The 25,654-nt window shown below is 45.6% G+C and overlaps 1 long non-coding RNA gene across 5 annotated transcripts in view; it reads left to right on the top strand.

Moving 5' to 3' along the window:
• Nucleotides 1-25,654, top strand: part of LOC149336373 (uncharacterized) — a 103,951-nt gene extending 78,297 nt beyond the window's left edge. For 3 of the 5 annotated variants that reach the window (XR_016284260.1, XR_016284258.1, XR_016284261.1), the window contains 5 exons: nucleotides 8,114-8,252; nucleotides 12,673-12,711; nucleotides 21,982-21,996; nucleotides 24,385-24,470; nucleotides 25,520-25,654. This is a non-coding gene — a long non-coding RNA (uncharacterized LOC149336373). Of the gene's footprint in view, nucleotides 1-8,113; nucleotides 8,253-12,672; nucleotides 12,712-21,981; nucleotides 23,860-24,384; nucleotides 24,471-25,519 lie in introns of those variants that run through there. The other 2 variants (XR_016284259.1, XR_016284262.1) reach the window with 2 other exon arrangements.

A 25,654-nucleotide genomic window follows, 5' to 3' on the forward strand; every position in this document is an offset into this window, starting at 1 on the left:
ACCTGGGGTTCTTTGACGTGCACTGACATCACACAGTACACTGGCCTCTAGAATTTCGCCGCCATCGAAATTCGGCCACTGCGGCCGGGATCGAACCCGCTCCTTCCGGGTCAGCAGCGAGTGCCGTAACCACTGAGCCACCCCTGCGGGCTCAGCATTGAATTAGCACAATAAGACAACTTCCAAGGCAATAACCCTCTTTGAATAAATGATAGGTATTGAATTTACCGCCACATAATACATCTCGTTAGAGCTGCCTTAAATGTTCCAGTTTACAGGAATAGAATAAACCGCTAATGACACTCCCGAGGAGCATATAAAACTTCGTCGGGATATCCTGACGGCTGCTATCAAGTGCAAAATTCTTTTTTTAGCAGCGTTCGGGGATTGTTTACGCTCTCTAGCGTTGCTTGTCAAGTTAGACGAACTTTAGGGAGCCTACTGTATTGTCAGGAAGCTAACTCTGCCATTTAATATCGTGAAATAATGCTCAGCTCACAAGAGCGTCATCAGTGAATTAGAAAATAATCAGATCCCTATAAAGGCGTGCGTCTCACAGCACATGTTTCTCTTTACGACATAAACGCGTATACTACGCTTGTGCCTTAGGATATGGGACACCTATGGTAAGCAAAGTAAAGTCAGTTGCTTACTGCCGTACATAGACAGTTCATACGCAGACCTATTTCAAAATATTCAGGGGCACTTTGTTGACCTAGAGTGCGGTGAGGTGAAGCCCTTAAGTGCAGTGTAGCTGCTTGTGTTTCACTGATGTGTGGTTGTGATGTGAAGCTTCGCCTCTAAGTGTGGTACGCGACAGCGTCTGGCAACGCTGCCAGGAAGTGTACCGAACGTCATCGCCCGTTCAGCTGTACGCCTTGCTCGTCGGTTAATTGGTTTTTGAGGAAAGGAAATGTGCCTGTCTCGCATATCTGTCTACACCTGAACCTCGCCGTAACGGGAAGGGAGGAAGGTGGGAGTGAACGAAGACACCGTATCAACTAGACGCGTCTCTGCCTTGGTCTCCCAAAATCAGTTTCAAACGCTCTGCTTTATCTCGAAGCCAGTATGCCCGATTTAATTTCCCGCTTTCAAATACTCACAGTGCGAACTTTCCTCAGGTCGTTGGACCCGATGACTAATGTCAGTACTCCTATTTTTGTGTCCCAGCAGGCCTTATTTTTTTACCATCATTGGCCACGATATCAAATGCCACAAATTTCCTTAACGCAGAAACTTTTAACACCGATTGGTATTGATCTCAGTTCTTTGCAGTGGGTTGAGCGCACGCCGGCAGCAGTGGAATTCCATTTTGACCACATCTTCCCATCTCATGCGAAACACATGCCCACAAACATTTTAAACGGCATTCTTTCTGCTCATATAGCGGAATTCCCCGTTCATGTGGTGCTTTCTACTGACGCCTCCGTCAGCTGCCAAAAAGCTGCAGTTGGCATCTTTTCGCAGGATTTGGCATGGAGCTATTCTGTCCGCATCCCAGATTATATCCCCATATTCTTTGCGGAATTTTTGGCTCTTGGAATGGCCCTGCACAAAATTCCGTATCATGTATCTCACGTTATCATCCTGGCTGATTGTTTGTCAGTTTTAGTCTCCCTTGAAACTTCCCAAAAAGATTTTTTGTGCCGCTTCCTGCGAATAATTGTCCCGTGCACTTTAAAGGAGGTCCGTTTTGTCTGGGTTCCTGGTCATGCAGGCATTCATTCCAACGAGGTGGCTGATTATTTAGCAAGGTCAGCTCTTGACGGGCCAGTAACGCATCCCGTCCCGAATTTCAGTCTGCTGGCGATCTCCAGGTTTCAGCGGTTCCAACACATATCAGCCAGGTTACGCGATCCCTTACTAAATACTACTCATTATCAGCACTTAGCGTATAAATGGAACGTCCGTTCGTGTAAAACCAGGCAGTGTGAGGTAGCAATGACGCGACTGCGGTGCAGGATTCCCAGTTTAAATTTATACCTATGCAGATGTGGATGGTCTCCGACAAACCTATGTGACTCATGCGGGGACGTTGAATCTGTGGACCATTTCCTGCTCTACTGTCCAAAGTTCGCACTTCAGAGAAAGAATTACCTGGAGCTCCCTCTCTCCAGGCTAGGGCTCCCGTTATCTCTGCCAGTGTTATCGTTCGGAGCGAGCGCCAAAGGTTTTGCATTGAGTTCAATTTGTGGGAATCTCCATGATTACATAATTGCAACTGGTAGGTTTATTTGCTAACTCCTTTCAAAGTCTCGGAGTTTTTTTTGTTTTTTTTTAAATTATTATTCACGCCAAAATGTTCTTTGTTATTTCACTTCAAATAATCTTCTGTCGTTTTTCATGAATACATTTTTCAAAATTCTCGTTTCGCTCCGATATTTTCTCGTAATCTTATGAAAATTTCCTTATGTATACCACTATACCTTGGCGAATCCCCCCACGTGGGTATGTGCCATTATAACGAGGTGAAGAAGAACAAGAACTAGACGCGCGTTTGTTCATTCCAAACCATCGAGCTGGCATGGCGGAGTGGTTAGAGTGCTGGTCTCGCACTCCGGCGACCCTGGTTCGATTCCCCAACTCGACCCATTTCATACTCCCTTTTATTTATTTATATGATCTCCCTTGAAATGTTAATTAGGGTAATTGGTTAATTAGCAAATTAACTAAACTCAGTCCTACTTACTTAGAGCATCACTAAACCATCCCTTTAATTGGTTTCATGGTTACTAGCCAAAGTACAATTGGCCCCGTTTGAAATTCGCTCACTGTGACGTGACGACCATTTCGACCAATTGAAAAGCTTGACATTTCTGTCGACAACTCCTGCTTACAACGATGAGGCATTAAAGGCTCCCGCCTTAATGGACAAATGTCAGGTGTGCTAATTCGGTAAGGATATTCTGGAGCGCATATCCGAACCTGGCAGGTATACTACATACTAAAGAGAGGCTGAGTACCGGAGGACGTTCACGTTTCTGTTAGTATCACGCCGCGTCGATCGAAGTCAAGACTCCTTTTATCCTGCGGGTGGATACGCGAGAGAGAGAGAGAGACTCTTTAATGAAAAAACAGAGAATTTAGCCGGCGTTTCAATATCGCTGGCATGCTACTCTTCGTAGGGAGGGGAATTTGGGAGATAAAGACTGAAGGAGAGCAGCGTGGAAGAGGTGGAAAAAAAAAACGAAGATAAAATGCGGCCATGAAATGGGTACTAAGGATGCAATGGTGAGTATTGATGTAACCTATGGAATGATGGAGTGCATAGTCTGACAAATTGGCTGACGAAGTTCACTGCATGAAGAATGCATGAAGGTAACGTGCAAGTGAATTTAGAGCTTATCGAGATGTCCAACGTCTTTTAAATATGTGAAAAGAAAGTTCATTGCAAGTCTCTGTTGCCCGAAGCAGGCTAAGAGACCTAAAACTTTGTCCAATGATAGCAACCTCTCGTAATGCATATCCGTGACCAGCAAGAGTTCAGTGTCTTGGCTACAAGTTTGTGCACCAGGAGCAGCAAACTGCATCCCGGTTTGCGTGAAAAATTTCTCCAGGCTTTCTTTGTCTGGGCGAAGAGTTATTGCGCACCTGCTTCTGAAGCCACATCCCAAGCATTCGCTGATCTGCGCTAAGAAAATCTTGAGTCTGGTTCCGCCCGCTGCCACACCACTTTTCTCTCCCACACCTTTGGTATTGCTAGACGTATTGCTAGTTCTTAATTTCGCCTAATAATAATCGAAATTGTATCTGGAATTTTCAGTGTTAAATTCGGCATAAAATGGAGCCTTATGCAAAAAATTTCTTTCCTTGCAGCAAAGGCGTCGACCTCCGTGCGACTGACCTCCCAGATTGGTACGTAAACTCTACTGCCCTGCATGGTAATGGGACTGCGTGGAGCTAAAATCCACTTCTTTACTGCTGCACACAAAACTGAAGAGCAAAATTTGCTCAGACACAGGCGGGAGTGCGTGGCGTTGTCATCCATGGTGCCTAATTTTACTGTGCTCGCGTTGACAATCATTGCTGCGAAAAGTAATTTTACGAACCTGTTTTAGACGTTCTTCAAAGTTATCGTCTTTTAGTTTTGAAGTTTAATCTCGTTTTCGAAATATGCACGCTCGCAAGGGAAGCCATTTGATTGATCTCTTAAGTTTCCTAGGTGCTAACAATGGCCGATCGCGAAGGTGTTTTATTAGGAGCAAAAGTAGTAAGAGCCGTACTGCTTGGTAGCAAACGCATGTTGCCTCCGGCTCTGATCTAAAAACAAAGTGACGTAGTGGATAGTTATTGAGTGCGCCACAATTGCAAACTTTGCGACCAGAGTCCAACAAGCATCCTCAGATTGTTCGGATGTGTGCGGTTTTATTCGCCCAAACGCTGTGCGCCAGTGTTTCATATCCAAAGTCCGGGAATATAGTATACTATTTCGAGAAAAAAAAACGCGACATTGGTGCCGTGGGCAAACGTCGTCAATGAAATTGCACAGGATGTAGCAATGGCACTTTGAAAAATATTTGCTTTGCTCGCTAGTTGGCTAAAACAGGAATGAGGACTAAGCGACCTGCCACTATACAAAACGGTTATTGGTTTAAGGGGGTGTAGCATCCCAGAGCGACTCAGGCTATGAGGGACGCCGTTGTGAAGGGCTCCAGAAATTCCGACCACCTGGGGTTCTTTAACGTGCACTGACATCGCAGAGTACTCAAACACAAATTCCTCACAAATGAGGGTTACTCTAATAACGGTATTTCATCATTCTGTTAAGGGGAAAAGTATCCTTTTCACCTAAAGTAGCCTGCTGTCGTTGCTCCGCGGTGACTTTGTTTCCGCATACTTCCCATAGTGTAAGCAACATATTGTCAGCAGCAAGAAGGCAATCAATCTTGCTAATAGCGCGCAGAGAATAAAACAACATAGGTTGAAAACTAAAGCAACCTGTATAAATTGCAAAACTGGGCGGTTTGTGTTCCGAACCAAGATATGGGCGGTGAGGGACGCCGTATGCAAGGCTCTGGACTCATACCTGAGGCTTTGACACCATTAAAGAACAACCTGTGACGTGTGCTGACATGTTGCAGTGCACGGATGTTTCGCCTCTGGCGGTTGCGGCCGGTCGAGTTATGTATATCTCTTGTCACGTCCCTCCCGAAGAACTTATGCATGCGTAAGACGCCAAAGAGCTGGCACTGAGAAATTTTCGATATGCCCAACCATCCCATCACGCATCAAGGGAACAGCAGTTCACAATTGGTAGCAAGGTGCTGGAGGTGGTAAGGGTGCACAAGTACTTAGGTCAGGTAGTGGCCGCTGGTCCGGATCATGAAAAAATTAGAATAAGAATCTCGTGAAGGCATGGAAGGCATTGGGCATGGTCGATTTCGGAACTCAGGCTTACACTTTCCGACCGCGGGACTTCATGTACCTGTTCGTTACCTTTCTCTAGAGGTTTACTACTAGCGTGAGATGCGGCAAGGGCACAGCTGAGAGCTAGTCACTTTTATCTGCCGGAGGCAAGGACTACAGAACTTGTGCAGTATACAACTCCCGCATTATTCAGCGTGGCAGAACAGCGCGGACCTGCAGAGAGGTATTGCTCTTCAGAAGAGGGACCCTACTGCATAAAAACTCCACTGATCTGGCCGAGAACTAGTGTACTTTCATTGTTCGCAACTCGCTTAACTAATTACTTGTATAAAGATGCCCCCCTAATAACAAATATAATAATAATAATATAATATAACAAAAAAGGTGCCCCCCTAACGACAGCGCATGTTGAAGAACCCTAGGTGGTCGAAATTTCTAGAGCCCCTCAAGCCTCCATGAAATTTCGACCACCGCGGCCGGGATCACAGCCGCGTCTTTCGGGCCAGCAGCCGAGCACCACAACCACTCAGCCACCGCGTCGGCTGCGATAGATTTTCGGTTAGCACGTGGGGTGTTGTGGGCGGCCATGGCGTACTACTCTAATGTAGTGACCAGCATAGCGAGGCTGATCTGTATGCACCGTCCTGGGTCCTGAACCCACTTCTGGAACAATTTATTCTAAAAAATTTTATAGCTCTTCCTTTCCTGAATATCCAAGCATTCCAGCCATCGTGAGGTCCCCTTCGTTTTCGACACATTCGATGTGCAGAAAGCCGGATTGGGTTTTTCGCGCCTTATTCGGGCTCTGCCCTCTAAAGCTTTGTGCACGTCGCCTATAGCATTAACCTAAACCCTAAGACAACCTATTTTATACCCGCTAATTCCTTTAAGGGCACCGGTAGGCTCGCCTCATTATTCACTAATACAATGCTGTGCCCAGCAGTATTAAAACTCTTCGATCCCGCGTTCACTGGCAGGTGCAAACACTGTGGCGAGGTGGCTGACACCTACCACATGGTTTGGGCTTGCCAGCGCAACTCAGCTCTCTCCCCCCACCCCAACCCTACCAGAGAGGAATGGGAGGCGGCCCTGCTTAGCTGCTCGGACCTTCAGGCCCAAAAGGCTTTGGTCAAGAGGGCTAAGCTGGCGGCTTCGACCAATGGGGTCCCGGAATAGGGACTCCACCCATTGCGGGGCTCTTTAAGAAAGCCTCACCTCTTTTATTAAATAAAGGCTTTTCATCATCATCATCACTGGTTGAAATACCAGCGGTATACGTTACCAGATTCTTTGCAACGGCGGCATGTCCGGAGGCCGGGTTCTTATCACCTTCCGCTATGCCACAGTTCTGTCCGCTGACTTTGTGAGTTAGTCCTCAGCCGTTGGGGTCTGAAGGCCGAGGGTTAATTCGTTTGCTAATGCAGGAGGTTGTAGCTAAGTACCACACCGGGGTGGGCAAATCCTGGTGCGTTGTTGTGAGGATCCAAGAGGTTCTGGTCACCGAGATCAGGCCGTGCCCCAGGCCGGTTTATGTAAGCTGTACAACAAGCGGAGTTTTTCTTAAACCCTTGTGGAGAATCGCATGGCACTGAGATTCGAAACAGAGTGCTCTTGCCTCTACCTCTACGCCACCGCTGCACCTTTCCATCACTTAACATTAAAAATCGAGTATCGCAAGATCCAAAAGAAAAATCGCAAAAACCCTACTGCGGAATTCCAAAGAGATTTGCAAAGTGCACTTAGCAATGTTTTCGTTTAGAAGTTATAACAGGCAGTCATTCACCATTTGGTTTTGCGCAATGCATTTAGCAGTGTATCATCTTACACTGTACAGAGAACGTGAACATCCGGGAAAAGACCAATGCGAGTGGGCTACTTTTCTATGGCGACGTTTCAAGACGTTGCCTGCAATTTTTCCATAAAGCCGTATTGAACACGTGTGAAAAGTTGTTTTTCTTCAAGATTTTACATTAGTGTACCAGTACTACAGACGTCCGAGTCAGCAAAGTCAAGAAGGGCCGCTATATAAGAGCGTTCAGGCTACAGGATACTTATATCCTTTCTTGAACGAGAACCCTTCATTCTCTCCTACCACAGAAATATGCATCAGGCTTGGGGTTGTTTCTTTAAGAGAAAGCCATTTTGTCGAGCAGTAAAAACGGGAATTTAGATAATCTTTGGCGCCATTTATACAAGCACAGCATTGGACGTAGAGGTTATTTGAATATTTCCGCTCACATCACTATAGAAAACCGTGTTAAGGTTACGATAGTGCTGAGTTCACGCGCCCTAAGTAGAATCAGCTTGCCATCTCGAATGTTTCAAACGCCATGCTTTGCCTGCGGTCAGAGCGTTCCTTCCTATCTACACCTGCAGTACAGGCCGATATCTTCCGATTGGCGACGTGGGCAAGCTTAAATTGTGAAAAGTACCGCTAGCGCAACGGAAAACATGAGGAAAATGTCCAAGACATCAGTTGCCTTCCCTTCAAAGGAAGATAGGACGTGATGGGCGTGGAGGGTGGTACGTTACCGCTACACAGGCCGACGTCAATCACGCTGCGCTTGTGCAAACGGCTGAGCGCATGCTGCGCAGCCGTCGCAGCCGCTGGCTTGCTTGAAGGCGGTGGTTGTAGGTCGTGATATGGCAAAAAGCAGAGTTGTCCAAACTGATCTCACCGAAGACCTAAGGACATGGGTGAGTGAAGTGAGTTCTAATTATCTTGCCTTCACTTCTTTACTTCCAGCATACCTGGGCCGCCGCACATCTCCAACCGTGTAAAGACCCCTGACCGGACAGTACACTGGCTTTGCCTCACCCTGCTTCAATGACTTTGACCTGTAACCTGACTTGAACTTCATTCAACATGAGTGGAAAAGACACAAGTACGTTGCATTCTTCAAATTCTTTCTAATACCGCAGGTGCGAGCAGAAACGTGCACATGCTTCACATGCGCAAAATATGCACGGGCGAGAAACGTTAACGAGTGGGATTGTGCTGTCGCGGACGTAGTATGGACTGCGCTTTGGCGTCGCATCTTTATCAATACGGAACCGGAAAAAGAAATTTCCTGGGTAACGCGTAAGAAGTGTGACTACCAAGGCATTCTATAAGTATTTAGCCGCAATTCAACATTTCGCGCCGCAGGCGTGCTCATAATTTAACTTTCCCGGAAATGAAGTGTTTCAAGAACAAACTGCTGCAGCCATTAGCTGCTGGGTATAGAGAAGTGCATTTAAAATTGAGTACCGAAAGCTCACACTGCGTATGCGGCTTGGTTTACGTTAGCCGCCCGGAGCAGAAGCCACTGTAAGCGGTGATTTTGAAACTAGCCTTGCACGAGCTGCGTACGGCCACACATTATTCTGCACATTTGGGAGATTTCTTTTTTTCCAGCGGGATAGTGTAATAAACGAGGTTGATATTAAGATAAAATTTCAGCCCATCCGCTTACGCCGTCACCATAGCTTTTTGACTTGCTTGTGGATTTGAGGCAAATAAAAAGCTGCTAGCTGCCGATGTTTTCAATTAGGTCGGCAATGGCGACGTTCGATTCCGTCTTTTTCGACTCATTTAGACTGGCTGTAAGAGCTGCACAATTCGGGATAGAAGTAGTCTGCTTTTTTATGTTTATATTCGCGAACTGAGTCATGTAACTGCGATAATTTCCAAGACCCCGTTATTTCGAAACGTGTCATCTTTGGAGAGAAACTCTGTCGGTACTACACGCCCAAGGCAGTCGTCACAATAGATTTGATGCATCAGTCATTCAAATCTACCCTCCATGTGCTATATGAAAATCAAGAAATCCGTGATTCTATGCAACTAGTAACTGATGTAACTTCACCTCAAGGCTCTTTCAGGTTTGCTGTGTTAGCCAGTGTTGAAGCTCCGACTTAAATGCCGTATGCCAGTTGCAAAATTCTGAACTCTATGCAGGCGTCCTGATGCCTTGCCTTCATTAATAAACAGCATTTTTGCCTCAGTTTTCAAAAACTAAGGCTGCCGTATTTATTGTGTTGTGTAGCTTTTCCATCGTGCTAATGAACAATGATGTGCCTGCCGGCTGTGTGGTATGAGGCTTTTGAGCGGCGCTGTCACGGTATTTTATCAGTGCTTTAGATAGATAGATCATGCAATCTAAAATCAAGCCTTGAATCAACAATGCAAAATATATTACTCCCCAGGGAAGACTGTATTTTTCACAAGATATATTTAAAAGACCATGTTTTTTATTACGGTGAAATAGAGAGTGCTCTTCCAAATTTATTAAGAAGAATAGTACATAAAAGGGCTTAGTCAGGTGCATGGTAAGTTCATTCAAGTTCCAGGCGCTATTTTCAAATCTCCTTCGAGAAACTTGGTATGGCTTTTTATTGTGTTATTTTAGCACCATAATTTAAGCCGATGCATAAAAAGTGCATTGAACCGGCATTTTCTATTAGACCGTGTCCGATCCACGGCTGTATGCTGACCTGCTATCGCAAACATTTATAACCCCTGCTACGTGACCTTTCTTTTGGAAACCACGCTGTTCACGCAGTACGGCTATGTCTCCTTGGGATTGTATTGTTTGTTGTTTGTTTCAGTACGATACGTACTTGCGTGCAGCCGTTTTGTTCGATTGTCGCGAAGTTCATTCTCCAGGTTACTACAGTGAAGATGTTTCACTGCCTGTAGCTGCTTTCTTGTGGTATCCTAACCTAAGAGAGACCGTTGTCAAGAGAGGACAGCTGAGCTTTCGGCTGGTAGAAAAATCTCGCATGATTCTCGACTACAACTCCTGCATCGTAGGATAGCATAAGACCTGCACTTTATTACTTTTCGCAAAGCTTGTCTCGTAAGTTTTAGCAGGAATTATTGTACCACAATTTTCCACCTAATATACCGCAGCAAGCACTTTTTGGTATTACCTGATTGGTTGATTGGTTAGTTGATTGCGGTTTAACGTCCCAAAGCGACTTAGGCGCTGAGGGACGCCCTAGTGAAGGGCTCCCTAAAGTTCGACCGCCTAGGGTTATTTAACGTGCCCTGAAATCGCACAGTACACGGGCCTCTAGAATATCCCCTCCATCGAAATTCAGCCGCCGCGGCCAGGATCGAACCCGCGTCTTTCGGGTCAGCAGCCGAGCGCGGTAACCACTGCACCACCGCGGCGGGGCTCGGTATTACCTGAGGTGTCCAATCTCCTGCTTTTGGGGCTATTTATATGTAGTATAATCAAACCTTGGCGTTGGTGGCGCTGGTTAACTCTTACGGTTCGGTTACACTACACAAAATTTTGGCAGTGGCTTAGCTGTGGTCAAGCCCGGATATCCAAGCGAAAAGGTTCACTTACGCTTTGTTTGACGCCATGGCTGTCGCAGTTCCCGCACAATGCACTGGGAGCGCCACGATAACGGTGGAGGCGTTCCGCCGTCCACACACTGCATGTACGGAGGCAGAGGAGGAGACGCGCGTCTAGTGAATACTGAATACGGTGCTGTCTTAAGGCCGGGATACATGCGACATTTTTTTCGACGACATTCGCGCGGCAGAAAACGTCGCGGCGGCGCGACACCCGGCTGGAGATACAAGGAGCGTTGAAGCGGCAGCGCTCGACGCGAAAGCAAATGTGATTAACAAGTGGCAAAAACCACTGCGCAGGGATGTCTGTGAGAACAGCCACGCTGACCATTCTGTTACAATCAGGAAAGTTTCCCTTCGGCACTATTGTACAAATTCTAGCACGCGCGCTTAAGTATCTATAAAGATTTGCGTGCTCGAATGCATGCCGTCGCGTACCTTTGGACGCCCGCTCAGCCGCGGGCACCAGCGGCTGCGGTTTTCTTCGACACAGTCGCCTCAGGGAGGGAGCGCAGGCATTCCGATCCATGGTTCGGCCGTGTTCTCCAAAAAAAGCGACATTTCAAGTCTGATGAAGCGTTTATTTTCACGACAATAACATTTCCGTGCCGTGCCAAAACCACTGCGTAGCTCGTCGGCCATGGCGGCCATGTTGGCGGCGGCAGGCAGAGGACCGGAAGAGCGGGCTTTCTGCGCTGCTATTGGCTCGCTTCAGCCGCCGCTTCCGGTCTCACCGGACGCCGCGCGTCAAAATCTAGCCGGTCCTGATCGGCGGCGGCGGGCGTTTTTCTCGACGCCGGGCGTCAAATCTGCGCCGTCTGGCGAAAGTCGACGACTCGCCGCGGTAAAAACGCTCCATGTATTCTGGCCTTTAAAAGGTGTCATAGAGGAGGTTGCTGTGGTGTCCATTCCTTTCGGGTGTACACGAAGATATGCGGGACAGGCATTTCCTTTCCTTAAAACTAATTTTCATTTCATTTAATTTTTCTAAAGGCCCTTACGGCGCGGCTCGGGTATCCACTGAGATATGAGGCACGCAGGCTTGGTTCCTTTTTCTTAAAACCAATTTTTATTTTCATTTTCCTACCCTTACAGCGCGGTTCGAGTGTCCACCGAGATATGAGAGTTTCGTGGCGCACTGTTTCTCGTTTATTGATTTTTTTATATTTTATTTCTTTCATTTTTTTAATTTTCGTTTGTGCTTATTCTTATTCTTTTTTTTGTTAGGGAGTCGGCGGCCACCTGCGCTGCGCGAGAATTCACTAGGTTTCGCGCATGCGCAGTATGTGACTCTTGCAGCATACCCAGCATACGCGAAGCTCGGCTCCGACCCTCGTAGTGAAGCTTTTCGCTACAAAAATACCTCCGAAAGCAGAAATTTGGGCAGCCGTCGCCTTAGCTCAGTTGGTAGAGCCCCAGACGCAAAATTCGTAGATCGTTGGTTCGAATGCCACCGGTGGCATGTGGTTGTTTTCCTTCTGCTTTTGTTATTCATAAATAGATGAAAACCACACAGTTAAGACAGTCCCTATGCTCGTTTCCATAAACGTATTTCAACGAGCGCCTCTTTCCATTGCCTTGTCAGCTCATATCAGCTCAGTGAGTATGTTGCAAAAGGATGTATTTAGTAATTTATGCGACCGGGTATGCTTTATTCGTATGCTTTAAATTGCGGATGGTTCTCTTTGCCTTCTGTCCACGGCACTGGTCGAACCAGCGGATTTTTTTCCCCATATTTTGTCTTTTTGTTAATGTGCACATCATCAAATCATGTTCCTGTGAGAGTTCCCTTTAATACACTTCACGTGTTTTCTAGTATTTTGGTCTTGTATAAGTATGCAACAATTCTCAACTCAGGACTAGTTTATAGTACTCTTGTCGCTAATATCCAGTGGCACCGCAACACTGGGGTCCTTTGTAAGTCAGTGTGATTACATAACCTACTTTCTTTTATTCAGCTGCGAAGACCACTGCCGGCCCAGCCCAGACGCCAGCCGGTAAGTGCATGAACGATTATAGCTTGCGAAATCTACGTAAAATCCAGAAGTTTGTGAAAGATCGTGCCGTACTCAACGCAATTATCAACGAGCCCGAAATGTGAGCGCTGGCAAGCGTGTTCTAATCATTTAATCCATGCTCCTAGACAAGTGACACCTAATGTGTGTTGGACGCGACCGTACAATAGGTCTTCATGCTGTAGCTTCTAATGCCGATAAGCAGAAATAGTTTGACAAGTTTGTGGTCCTATGATGTCTGTACTGAGCTGCTCAGTGACTAGTCTGAGCTTTTGAAATTCCCCACTACAGTAAGAGCGCAAATGTTGATAGTGGGCTTCGCTCATAATATATATGTGTCTTGCAAAATCGCGTTGTATAAGCAAGCAACAAATATTTATTCAAGACTATACAATAGTTCATGCACGTACCGCCAGGTGGCTGCGAAGTGCGTGTCGACCCGCATGCTGCAACTGAATCAAAGAAAGCAGGTTATATAATGAGACTGAGGTGCAAAGAACCCCACGGTGGCGGTACCACTGGATATTAGCGACACGCGTACTATATAAACTTGGTTTGGTTTATGGGGGTTTAACGTCCCAAAGCGACTCAGGATATGAGAGACGCCGTTGTGAAGGGCTCCGGATAATTTCGACCTCCTGGGCTTCTTTACCATGCGCTGAAAAAAGAACCTCAGGTGGTCTAAATTATCCGGAGTCCTTCACTACGGCGTCTATCATCACCTAGTCGTTTTGGGACGTTAAATCCCCATAAATAAAACCAAGTTCATATAGTACGCGTGTCGCTAATATCCAGTGGTAACACCACCGTGGGGATCTTTGCACCTCAGTCTCATTATATAACCTGCTTTCTTTGTTTTAGTTGCAGCATCCTGGTTGACACGCACTTCGCAGGCACCTTGCGGTGCGTGCATGAACTATTATATCTTTCGAAATCTCTACGTAAAATGCAATAGTTTGTGCTGGATCATGCCGTGCTGCTTGCAATTAATAATGAGCCTGAAATGTGAGTGCTGGCAGAGGGAAGGCGTATTCTAGAAGTTTTATCCGTGTGCCTATACAAGTGTGTGGCGTGTTTTATGTGACTGCACAATAGGACTTGATGCTGCAGCTCCTGAAGCCGGTAAATATAAATGCTTTTCTAAGTTCATGGCTACTACGAAACCTTGACTCAACTTCTCACAAAGTCCGAGCTTTTCAGATTCACGGCTATCGTAAGAGTGGACTGAGGGTAGTCGTATGTTTCAGTGTGCGAGTAATGCCCGGGAGTATGATATCACGGGAATCCGCAACAAGAAAGCAGGTAGTATTTGCAGACAAAAATGCAGCTACAACGTCTTATCCAGGAACGTCCCCTCACCCTTGTGAAGCACAACTGAACTTTTTTTTCTTTTAAGCATCCCTCATAGGTTCCTGCGCAATTACTCCATCAGCGATTATTTAGTTGTGATTTGCAGCTTTTGTATACACTTTAAACCAGATTCAGACGTAGGCGATATATTTTGCAGGCCGCGCAATACTTAGCAAAATTGTAGCCTGCCTCCGTCGACAACGATAGCTCATGCATCCCGTGCATGATCGTTCACAGCGCCTAGTCTCTCCTACGGTGGTTTTCTCGGTGGTTAGTTGCATCCCATAGACTCCGGCAGCCCATTTCATGGAGGGGCTAGCGAGCTTTTACTCATCAATCTCCTTATTTTGTTTCCCTGTGAAACGGAGGCACAGTTTCGCCACTTTAAACGGCGTTCGAGACATCATAGGAACTTTCCATTTTCCCGCCACATACTTCAGTCTTTGTGACACCTGGAGCGAATCTGGCATAACCAGCGGTTTTACTTGAGTTTAAGCTCTATGTCACGCTTTGTAGGAGAGCTTAAATCACTGCCTTCACAAACGCACAAGAGAAGTCGACATAAATTGAACTGCACCGAGATCTATTGCCTTATTATTCAGTGCACTTGAAAATCATTGAAGGCGCAATCGGCGCTCTGGGCCTACAGTCTGGTCCCCTGAAGATTTTCCCATAAAATTACAGGGAAGCTTTACTGCCAACGTATGCTGTCTTGTCCCTTCCGGCTTGTCCTCTGCGAACGGGTGGCTGGAAGTGCAACGAGAGAAAAGTCAGAGCGACAAAGGCATAAAACAAAAGTGAAACGGGCGGCGATGACCTATGTGCACAAATTATAAATAGCAGTGGCAAGCGCTTTGCGAAAGACTGTCTAGCGCTTTCAAAGTGTTCTGATTGAACTTTTTCGCTTAACCTTTTTCCAGCGGCGCCTTCTGTCGCGCCGTCTAGCGACACTTCTGCTGGCAGTGCTCTGCCAGAAACAGGTACACAGTGTGTAACCGCTTTGTAAGATTAATAAAGATGCAGACTTATCAGATCATCAGATATCAGATTATCAAATCAGTTATCACCATGATCTTATCATCATGAGAGTTATCAGATCATGACCATTCGCCTACTTAAAAGGTTGCACATCGGTTAAAACAGAGGCCGCCGGCATCACGCAACACTAGTATTTTTGCCTGTCCTAGTGTACATATAACCAGCATATGTTGCCAAGTCTCCTAGTCGTAATGATATCTGTGAATCACTGCGCGGCATGACAGTGGCTTCAACGGCTTACATTGACTAACAACGTTAAGGGCCTCCCGTCGCAGAAAAGACCGCGTTGACAGCAGCGCAGATGAATTTCAGCGACAAATCCACAAAAATCTCCTGATAAGCAACTTAGATGGCACAGATAGGAGGTAGATGGGCCACCTAGGTCACGTGACCTTGTGCCACTATTACAACCTGGTTACAGGATTGTGTGCAAGCCGCCTATCATGTCCGGTGGCGGTTAATTTACTGACTGGAAAAGAAGAGGTTGCTCGAAAGGAGCAACCAGGGTTTCACAATCCCCATGGATGGCTGTGCTTGAAGCAGGCACTTTCCTGGTTAGCTGCTCATCATTTAATTGCTTTATTACTGCGCTCGGATAGGTATGAGGACTCAGCGACCTGTGACAATAGAGAACCGTTCATGGGTTATGGGGGTTTTGCGTCACAAAGCGACTCAGGCTAGGGCTCTGGAAATTTTGACCACCTGGAGTTCTTTAACGTGGACTGAGATCGCAGCGTACACGAACAAATTCCGCACGTATGCAAATTAACCTAATTTTGATATTGCATCATACTGTTATGGCAGAAAGTAACCGCTCCAGCTTTTCATCGAAAGTAGCCAGCTGCCGTTGCTTTGTGGTGATCGTTTCCGCATACTTCAGATATTCTCAGCAGCTTCACTATGATGCAATTCAAGTAGGTAATCAATCTTGCTAATAGCGCACCCAGAATACAAAGAAACTAAGGTTCAAAACTAAAGCAAGCAGTATAAATTGCACAGCTGAGTGGTTTATGTTACGAAGCAACCTATGAGCTGTGAGAGACGCCGTAAACAGGGCTCTGGACTCGTATCTATGGCTTTACCCCCACTAAAGAACAACCTGTGACGTGTGGTGACATCTTGCAGTGCACGGAGGTTTCCTTCGCCTTTGGCGGTTGCGAGGGTAGAGCTACGTATTTTTCTCGTCATAACCCTCCCGAAGAGCTTATGCGTAAGACGCTAATTAGCCGGCGCTTAGCAATTTTCGGTAAACCCAACCGTCAGAACACGGCAAGCAAGGAAACAGAAGTTCACAATTGGTAGCGAGTTGCTGGAAGTGGTAAGGGAGAACGTCTACTTATGTCAGTTAGTAGCCGCTCATCCAGACCATGAGAGGGAAAGGACCAGAAAAATAAGAATGGGGTTTAGCGCATATGGCAGGTTCTCTCAGAAGACAATGGCATTTTACTAATATCCCTGAAGAAGAAAGTGTACAACACTTGCATTTTGCCAGTACTCACCTATTTTTCATAAACGCATTGGCTAAGGAAAAGGGTTCAGCTTAACTTGAGCAGAACGCAGCGACCTAAGGAAAGAAAAATGTGAGGTGTAACGATTAGAGACAGGAAGCGGGCAGAGTGAATCAGGAAACAAGCGCAGGTTATAGAAGTCCTAGTCGAAATCTAGAGTGAGAAATGCGCTTGGTCAGGGCATGCAATGCGAGGTCAAGATAACCGCTAGTCCTTAACGGCAACGGAATGAATTCCATGAGACGGGCGGCGAAAAGTTGGGCAGGTGGATGGTAGCATCGAAAATAATAATAATAATAATAATGAAATTACATTGTACAAGTACGAGCCTGCCCAAGCCAACAATTGGCTTGTGGGGCAGTGCTGGGCAGAATGGAGCTATCCAGAGAACGGCACAGTCAATCAGAATGAGAATCAGAATAAAACTAAGGAAAGGCAGTAAGAAAGGACGGGGAGAAAAAAAAAGGAGAAAATAAAAAGTCAAGAAACAAAATTGCACATACAAATGAAAGATAGCAGATTTTACTTCTTTCCGAGTGCTGAAAGATAAAACATTATCCCGCAGGTCGTTCGACACAGCTGGTACATAAAAGGCACGGACACGTTTACCATATCTTGTCCGTACTCTGGGCAAGGTAAAGCGGTCGCGTGGACGTAATGCTCTGGCGGGGACATACGGGAGGCAGAACTCATTGTTTCATATATACATAAGGATTATAGTTTCCTTGAATAATAGCCTGAACGAAGGCATGTGCGAGCATGAAAAAAGATTGGAATTATTAGTAATGTACACACCATACATCACAGCCCGAATTATAAATTTTAGTAAAGAATTAACTTTGTTGCGCCAAAACCGTGAAGAGAAATAAAAAGAACAGATTCCATATCGCAGCACACTGTACGCAAATCATGTGCTATTGTTTTCCTTATGTAAATTGGGCATAATGCTTTAGATAGAATATAGCAGGCAGGCTATTTTGCGCAGCCTTTGACAAACGTTAGCTAAATGAGTGTTCCAGGACATGTTTGGTTTATGGTTTATGGGGTTTTAACGTCCCAAAGCAACTAAGGCTATGAGAGACGCCGTAGTGGAGGGCTCCGGAACTTTCGACCACCTGGGGTTCTTTAACGTGCACTGACATCGCACAGTACACGGGCCTCTAGAATTTCTCCTCCAAAGAAATTCTAGCCGCCGCGGCCGGGATCGAACCCGCGTCTTTTGGGTCAGCAGCCGAGCATAACCGCTGAACCACCGCGGCGGCGTTCCAGGACATGTGAGAATCGAAATAGACACCGAGATAATTGACACTTGAGAGCTATGGAATAGAAGAGCAAGAGCAATTGTTACACAGAGGAGAATGAAGAAACACTGGAGTGATGACATAACAGATTTCAGCGGATCGTGAAAACAGACTAATTTAGTTTTATTTTTTGGTTAATAGAAATTAAGTTCTTATGGTACCAAAATAGTGTATAATGGAACAGGATAATAAGCGCACTTGCCTAAAGTTGGCTGCATGATCATACCATTATCATCAACATCGTCATCATCCTGACTACGCTCAACTGCAGCGCAAAGGCCTTTCCCATGTATCTCCAGTTAACCCCGTACTTTGCCAGCTGCGGCCACCGTATCACCGCAAACTGCTTAATCTCATCCACCCGCCCAACTTTTTGCCGCCTGTCTCATGGAATCCGTTGCGCTGCAGTTTGCGCTCCGTTGCGCTGTCTCATGGAATCCGTTGCGCTTAACTACGCTGCAGTTGAGCGTAGTCAGGATACATACGGGAGGCAGAACTCATTGTTCTATATATACATAAGGATTATAGTTTCCTTGAATAATAGCCTGAAAGAAGGCATGTGCGAGCATGAAAAAAGATTGGAATTATTAGTAATGTGCACACCATACATCACAGCCCGAATTTTAGATTTTAGTAAAGAATTAACTTTGTTGCGCCAAAACACTGAACAGAAATAAAAAGAACAGATTCCATATCGCAGCACTCTGTACGCAAATCATGTGCTATTGTTTTCCTTGTGTAAATTGGGCTTATGCAAATAACTTCCTTCCTTGCAGCAAAGGCGTCAACCGCCGTGCGACTGACCCCACAGATTGGTACGTAAAATCTACTGCCCTGCCTGGTAAAGCCACTGCGTGGAGCTAAAATCCACTTATTGACTGCTGCACAGAGGACTGAAGAGCGAAATTCTGCTCAGACAGAAGCGGGAGTGCATGGCGTTGTCATCAATTGCATTGGTAGATGGCTAACTGAATTAGGTTTGGTTTATTGAGGTTGAACGTCGCAATGCCACACTGGCTATGAGGGGCGCCTTAGTGAAAGGTTCCAAAAAATTCGACCACCTGGGGTTCTTTGACATGCAGTGACATCGCACAGTACACGGGTCTGTAGAATTTCGCCGCTAATGAAATTCGGCTGCTGCGGCCGGGATTTAACCCGGTTCTTCCGGGTTAGAAAAGTCAGTTGCTTACTGCCGTCCATAGAAAGTACATACCTAGACCTATTTCAAAAAAAAAAATTCAGGGGCGCACTTTGTTGACCTAGAGTGCGGTGAGGCGAAAGCCTCAGTGTTGCTGATTGTGTCCCTGATGTGTGGTTAAGATGTTAAGCTTCGCCTCTAGAAGTGGTATGTGACAGCGTCTTGCAACGCTGCCACGAAGTCTACAGAACGCCATCGCCCGTTTGGCGCTATGCCTTGCTCGTCGTTAAATTGGTTTTTGAGGAAAGGAAATTTGTCTCTCTCGCATATCTCGGTGCACACCTGAACCTCGCCGTAACGTGAAGGGAGGAAGATGGGAGTGAACGAAGACCTCGTATTCACTATAAGCACCTTTGTTCATTCGAAACCATCGATGTGGCATGGCGGAGTGGTTCGCGCGTACGTCTAGCACTCCGGAGACCCCGGTTCGATTCCCCAACTCGACCAATTTCCTACTCGGTTTTATTTATTCATCTGGTCTCACTTCAAAGGTTAATTAGGGTAATTGGTTAATTAAATAATTAACTAAACTGACTCCCCCTTACTTGGAGCATCACTATACAATCCCTTTAATTGCTTGCATGGTTACTAGCCAAAGTACAATTGACCCCGTTTGAAACTCGCGCACTGTGCGTCACGACCATTTCGACCAATTTAAAAGTGTGACATTTCTGTCGACAACTCCTGCTTACAACGATGAGGCATTAAAGGCTTCCGCCTTAAAAGGGAAATTTTAGGTGTTCCTATTCGGAAAGGATATTCTGGAGCACATATCCGAACCTGGCAGGTATACTACATACTAAAGACAGCCTGAGCGCCGGAGGACGTTCACGTTTCTGTTAGTATCACGCCGCATAGGTCGAAGTGAGACTCCTTTCATCCTGCGGGTGGATACGCCTTGCATAACCAGTTTAGTCAGTGATAGCAACCTCTTGTAGTGCTTATCCGTGGCCAGTAAGAGTTGAGTGTCGTGGCTACAAGTTTGTGCACCAGGAGCAGCAAACTGCATCCCGGTTGGCGTGAACATTTTCTCGAGGCTTGCACTGTCTGTGCCCGGAGTAGTTGCGTACCTACCTCTCAAGCCACATCCCAAGCTTTTGCTGATCTGCGCTAAGAAGATCTGGAGTCTGGTGCCACCCGCTGTCACACCGCTTTTCTTTCCCACACCTTTGTTATTGCTAGACATATTGCTAGTTTTTATTTTCGCCTAATAATTATCCAAAATTTGTCTTGAATTTTCAGTGCTAAGACGAAGCCTTATGCAAATAACTTCCTTCCTTGCAGCAAAGGCGTCAACCGCCGTGCGACTGACCCCACAGATTGGTACGTAAAATCTACTGCCCTGCCTGGTAAAGGCACTGCGTGGAGCTAAAATCCCCTTCTTTACTGCTGCACAGAGGACTGAAGAGCGAGATTCTGCTCAGACACAAGCGGGAGTGCATGGCGTTGTCATCCATGGTGCTTAATTTTACTGTGCTCGCGATGACGATGATTGCTGTGAAAAGTAATTTTACGAACCTGTTTGAGACGTTCTTCAAAGTTATCATCTTTTAGTTTGGAAGGTTAATGTGGTTTTCGTTTTGGAAATATGCACGCTCGCAACGGAAGCCATTCGATTGATCTCTTAAGTTTACTAGGTGCTAACAGTGGCCGTTCCTAAAGGTGTTTAATTAGGAGCAAAACAGTAAGAGTTGTACTGCTTGGTAGAGAACGCATATTGCCTCCGGCTCTGATCTAAAAACTAAGTGACCTAGTGGATAGTTATTGAGTGCGCCACAATTGCAAACTTTCCGACCAGATTCCAACAAGCATCCTCACATTGTTCGGAGGTGTGCGGTTTTATTCGCCCAAACGCTGTGCGCCAGTGTTTCATGCCCTAAGTTCGCGAATATAGTATACTGCTTTAACTATGCTTTTTCACTATTCATACCTTATAGAAATCTGCTGCTTTCTGAAGCAGCGGTTCGAGTATTGTTCTTCTGAGCACATCGACCTTTTCCTCGCTGTTGCCTGTGGTTATGATCCCATTTAATAAATTTAATATTGTTGAAATATGATTGCATTTCAATGTTGGGTTCCGCAAGTCCGTATGGATATGTACAAAATTGACTGTTTCAGAAAAGGTTTGTTTTGGTTTATGGGGTTTAACATCCCAAAGCGACAAAGGCGATGAGAGACCCCGTAGTGAATGGCTCCGGAAATTTCGACCATTTTGGGAATCTTTAACGTACACTGGCCTCGCACAGTACGCGGGACTCTAGAATTTCGCTTCCACAGAAATTCAACCACTGTGCCCGGGACCGAACCCGATTCTTTCGGGTCAGCAACCGAGCAACATAACCACTGAGCCACCACGGCAGCAATTTTCACAAAAGGGACTACAAAACAACTCCACGGATCTGGCCGAGAACTAGTCAACTTTCGTTGCTCGCAACTCGATTAAGTAATTACTTGTATAAAGATGCCCCCTACTAGGAACCTTGCATATTTCGAAAAATATTACGCATGTTCGGGTTGTGAATTCAACAAGAAAACTTATTCAAAAAATTTGAAAGCCAGTTTCTGCACATCCTGTGCATCTCGACCACCGCATGTCGCGATATAAAGAGCATGAACGTCGGCGTTTCGATTGTAATCTCATCAGCGCCCTGTCCCCATTGGGACAAACTGTGGAGGAGGGCGTGGTTAGGGCTGCCTGCCCTCTCTTTGTAAATGATCACTGCCACCACGTGCAGTACAGGCATGAGTGAAAGAACTCGTTACTCCGGGGCCGCACTGGTATTATCCTTTCTCTGCGCTGTTGTATCCATGTTATTTCGCTAATATCACTGTATGTTTCTGCTCTTCTTGCTTTCAGGGACGGCCGAGAAGGGTAAGCAGTCTCTGCACTCTCGATAATGGCAAACTTTTTTTCTGCTCTTTCTGCATCAGTTTGCACGGTCCAGTGGTGAGGACGATTTCGAATCTTCGGCGTCATGCACGTGCAAAGTACTTGGACAAGAATTCTGAATAACTGAAAGCTGTAAGACAGTGGTATAGAAATAAAGTAAAAGATGCGAGCTATGGAAAAACTATAGAAATATGTCTTGTACAGTTTTTGCATGGCTCGCATAGAGCTACAAACACTCCCATAAAAAACCCAAATGGAGCGCCGATGGGAGCATCTGCGGTATATTGATTGTTATGGGGAAATAGTAGATATACGAAAACATTGCGCTCATAAATTCTTCCCCGTTCGAAAATGCTGATGTGCGCTGTACAAACAGCAGGTATGAGGTATGACAGCACAGCAATCGGGTGGTATACGACGTCGGCTACACCAAATGGAAATCGCAGAACCTATAATGGTCATGTATGTATATGAAAATGGTGTAAAAAGCAAAGGGATTTTAATATATTATATGGACTCATATTATATAGAATATATTATTTCTATTACTCTGTATGAGTGGGTCGTATGAAACTTTGCAGTGGGGATAGCCCTCTTTTCGCGCCAAATAGCCTTCGCTAAGTATGCGCCCCATAAAATGCAACGGCTTGAACGATCGGATTCCTCACCATGGGGGTAAACGGCAGATTGCGGAGAGCGCAAAAGAAAAGAGCTTTATTGGTTCCTTTTGGACTTCAATATGAGGAGAAATTAACACAATATGTAGAGTGAGTTTTTTCGTGCACTAACCTTGGCATCAAAGTAAGCGTGTAACTAAACGTCGCTTTCATGCTGCTGTGCACAGTGGTGGTATGTATGCTGCGATTTAAACCGTGGTACGTAGGGCGCGAAAGGCTTCATGGTTTTAAGTGAAGCTTAGTTGGAAGAATGTATGCTTAGCAATTTTGAATTCTTAGTGTAGAGTTGGGACTGAGTATACTTAACAATCTATTTTTACCTAATAACGAGCCCAACAGTTTCTCTCTCAGCTTGAGCGTCAGTATCGCCGACTGATAGCTTTTCGAGATATTTACCTGAGTAATCCGATCTCGTGTTCAGTACTATCGAACATAATCGGAGCCACATATTGAGTAGTGTCCCTACGAAGCAACACGAGCGAAGAATCTCAAGCAGTGGGGCTATGGATACGTATGAAGGGTAGTATTACCGTAACAGGAAAGCATCTGTAAATTGCATGCAGTGTGTATACCTCACAGTATGAAATATATTTTTAAACAGCTTCATAACTTATTTTAAAGATTGCGGTTCGTATGCGCAGCATTACGGATGTTTTGGTGTATTTTGCACCCGTTGTTTCACTTATTTCTTGTCAACGCCTTGGAAACTAGCAAAGACAATGTATGTATAAGAGAAAGCTTTAAATGAGATGGCGAAACTGGTAAGATATCGAAACATGTAAGTGCATACGCGGCATGTAGAGACCTCTGCTTGGACTTGCGCTGTGAATGTAGCAATATGGATAAAATGCAGACCGTTGACTTTGCGACCGAATTGTGAGTACAATTCTTCAAAATAATTTTTTGGTACCACGCTCAGGAACGACAAAGAAAATTTGTTCTGTTTCAATGCTTACTATATAAACAGCATGTATAGAAGCTTAAGGGCACTGTAAGCTTTGAGAGAAAACAGCGATAAAGCAAAGCGGTATCTAGCAAAGAAGAACTCACAATGCAAGCGTATGTTCGCGAAAAACTGAGAACTAATGGTATCCTTGTGCAACTGAAACTTGGCCAAAGCTGGCACAGGCCTGTGTTAGAAGATGTGGCACGCCCACGTACAATCTCGGGGGGGGGGGGGGGGGGGGGAATGTTAAAAATTGCAAAAATTTCAGACACTCTTGTGCAAAGATTAAAGATACTGGTTCATTCGTCTGGCGGGAAGCAAAATCGTTCTTTTAAAGTGTTTCCATTGATCGCATCGAATACCAATGATCACATCGAAAGCCTATACAGAAAGCTTTTGACGATAGCAAGAACGTTTATATAAAAAATTTCAAGAGTGCCATCGGGTGATCTCCATGTGTGTTGATTGTTAAGGTAAATTTTAGACTATATGAAAACATTGCGTTCATAAATAATTTCGCGCTCAAAAAAGTTTTCGTCCGGCTTTGTTGCCTAAGTTAAATTTTAGAACAACTCAGTAAGTGCATATGCGACTGCGTTGGGCTCAGCATTGCAAGGCCGAGGTTTTCACCTGCTGACTGGGCAGAAAACTCGGGCGGCAGTCGATGCTTATGAACATTTTTACGCCAGCAGGAAAAAAAATTGCTATGAAATTACAGCAGAGTCTGTGTGATCGGTTACATTGCAGGTATAAGACGTGGATGTACAGAATACTCTTCGTCAGGATTGCAGTTTCTCTCCTGTGCCTGTGAGGGAGCGTCTTCCACTGCACCTGTAAGTTTTGGATTATCTTGGCTAAGGCCTTATGTGTAAGAACGCGGATTGGAAAGAGCTGCTATCGAAGTGTGCCACATCCTCCTCCTCTTGTGCGAAAGGAATCAGTCGGCTTATCACACTGCAGATAGCCATTCTGGGCGCTAAATACAAGACTGTAGACCACGTGGCTCCTTCCCCAGATTTGTAACGACCATACTAGAGACGACCATGACTCAATAATATATTTAGACACGCATAGCAGACTCTATAGGCTTCTGTTCAGGCCCAAAATGATCGTGTACGCTGTTTCGTAGAAGTGTAAGCTTTTGTGTTGAAAAATCACCTGTCGTGAACTGTATACCTGCAGTCAGGGTGATCATTTTTTGCTTCAACGGAATCCCGAATTTCTGTAGACCTCGCCACTGAGAGCTTTTCCGCATTTAGCGTGTGGCACACAGCACTTCACGAACTCGATGTAGTAGTGTGTGTATTTTTGAGGTCTGAACGAATAACAAGAATTTTCTTCTTCATTGTTTGTCAAGTGCGTTCGAGAAGAACTTCATATCCTTGTCTGTAGTGTAACTGTGAAATGCACTTATATTACGGGTCTATTTTGAAACACGCAGTCAATTAAGGCTGACATCCAACGTGTACGTTAAGTGGGAGGATTGTGGGACCCTATCGTCTCTGCCTCAGGTGTGAATGGCTCCAAAAGGACGTGAGCGCAGGACAATAACATGTACTGATGTTTGAGCGGTGAAGGCTACGCGGTGGAGGAGGATTTTAAGACGGCGACGTCGTGGAGCTAGGAAAAAGTACGCTTTTGAGATCACTCTGTTGTGTAACCACTTGCTCCGCCTCTGTTATCTGCTCGACGTCACCGAAAATTTTTCGAACTGTTCAGCCTTTTTTTTTCACCAGCCACTTGTAGATTGCACAGCGTAGAGAGTCTCAGCTTCCTAGAGTGACAACATATCGCAAAATTTTTTTTCAGTTGCTTTCAGAAATTTTTGTCCTTTTCGGCAACATGACGAATTAATTTTATGGTTTGTGTCCTTTCGTTTCAGAAACCTATGGCGTGTACGTGCGAGAGAAATGAGAGAGAGGCGGCCTGTGGGGGAGGCGCTCAAGGCCCTGAACAAACAACCCGCATCGATGATGCGGAAACTTGCCTTAAATAAAAGATGATGACTACGCAAGCA

The sequence above is a fragment of the Amblyomma mixtum genome, chromosome 7 (assembly GCF_055824585.1).
Source record: "Amblyomma mixtum isolate Tamu chromosome 7, ASM5582458v1, whole genome shotgun sequence".
Taxonomy (NCBI): Eukaryota; Metazoa; Arthropoda; class Arachnida; order Ixodida; family Ixodidae; genus Amblyomma; species Amblyomma mixtum.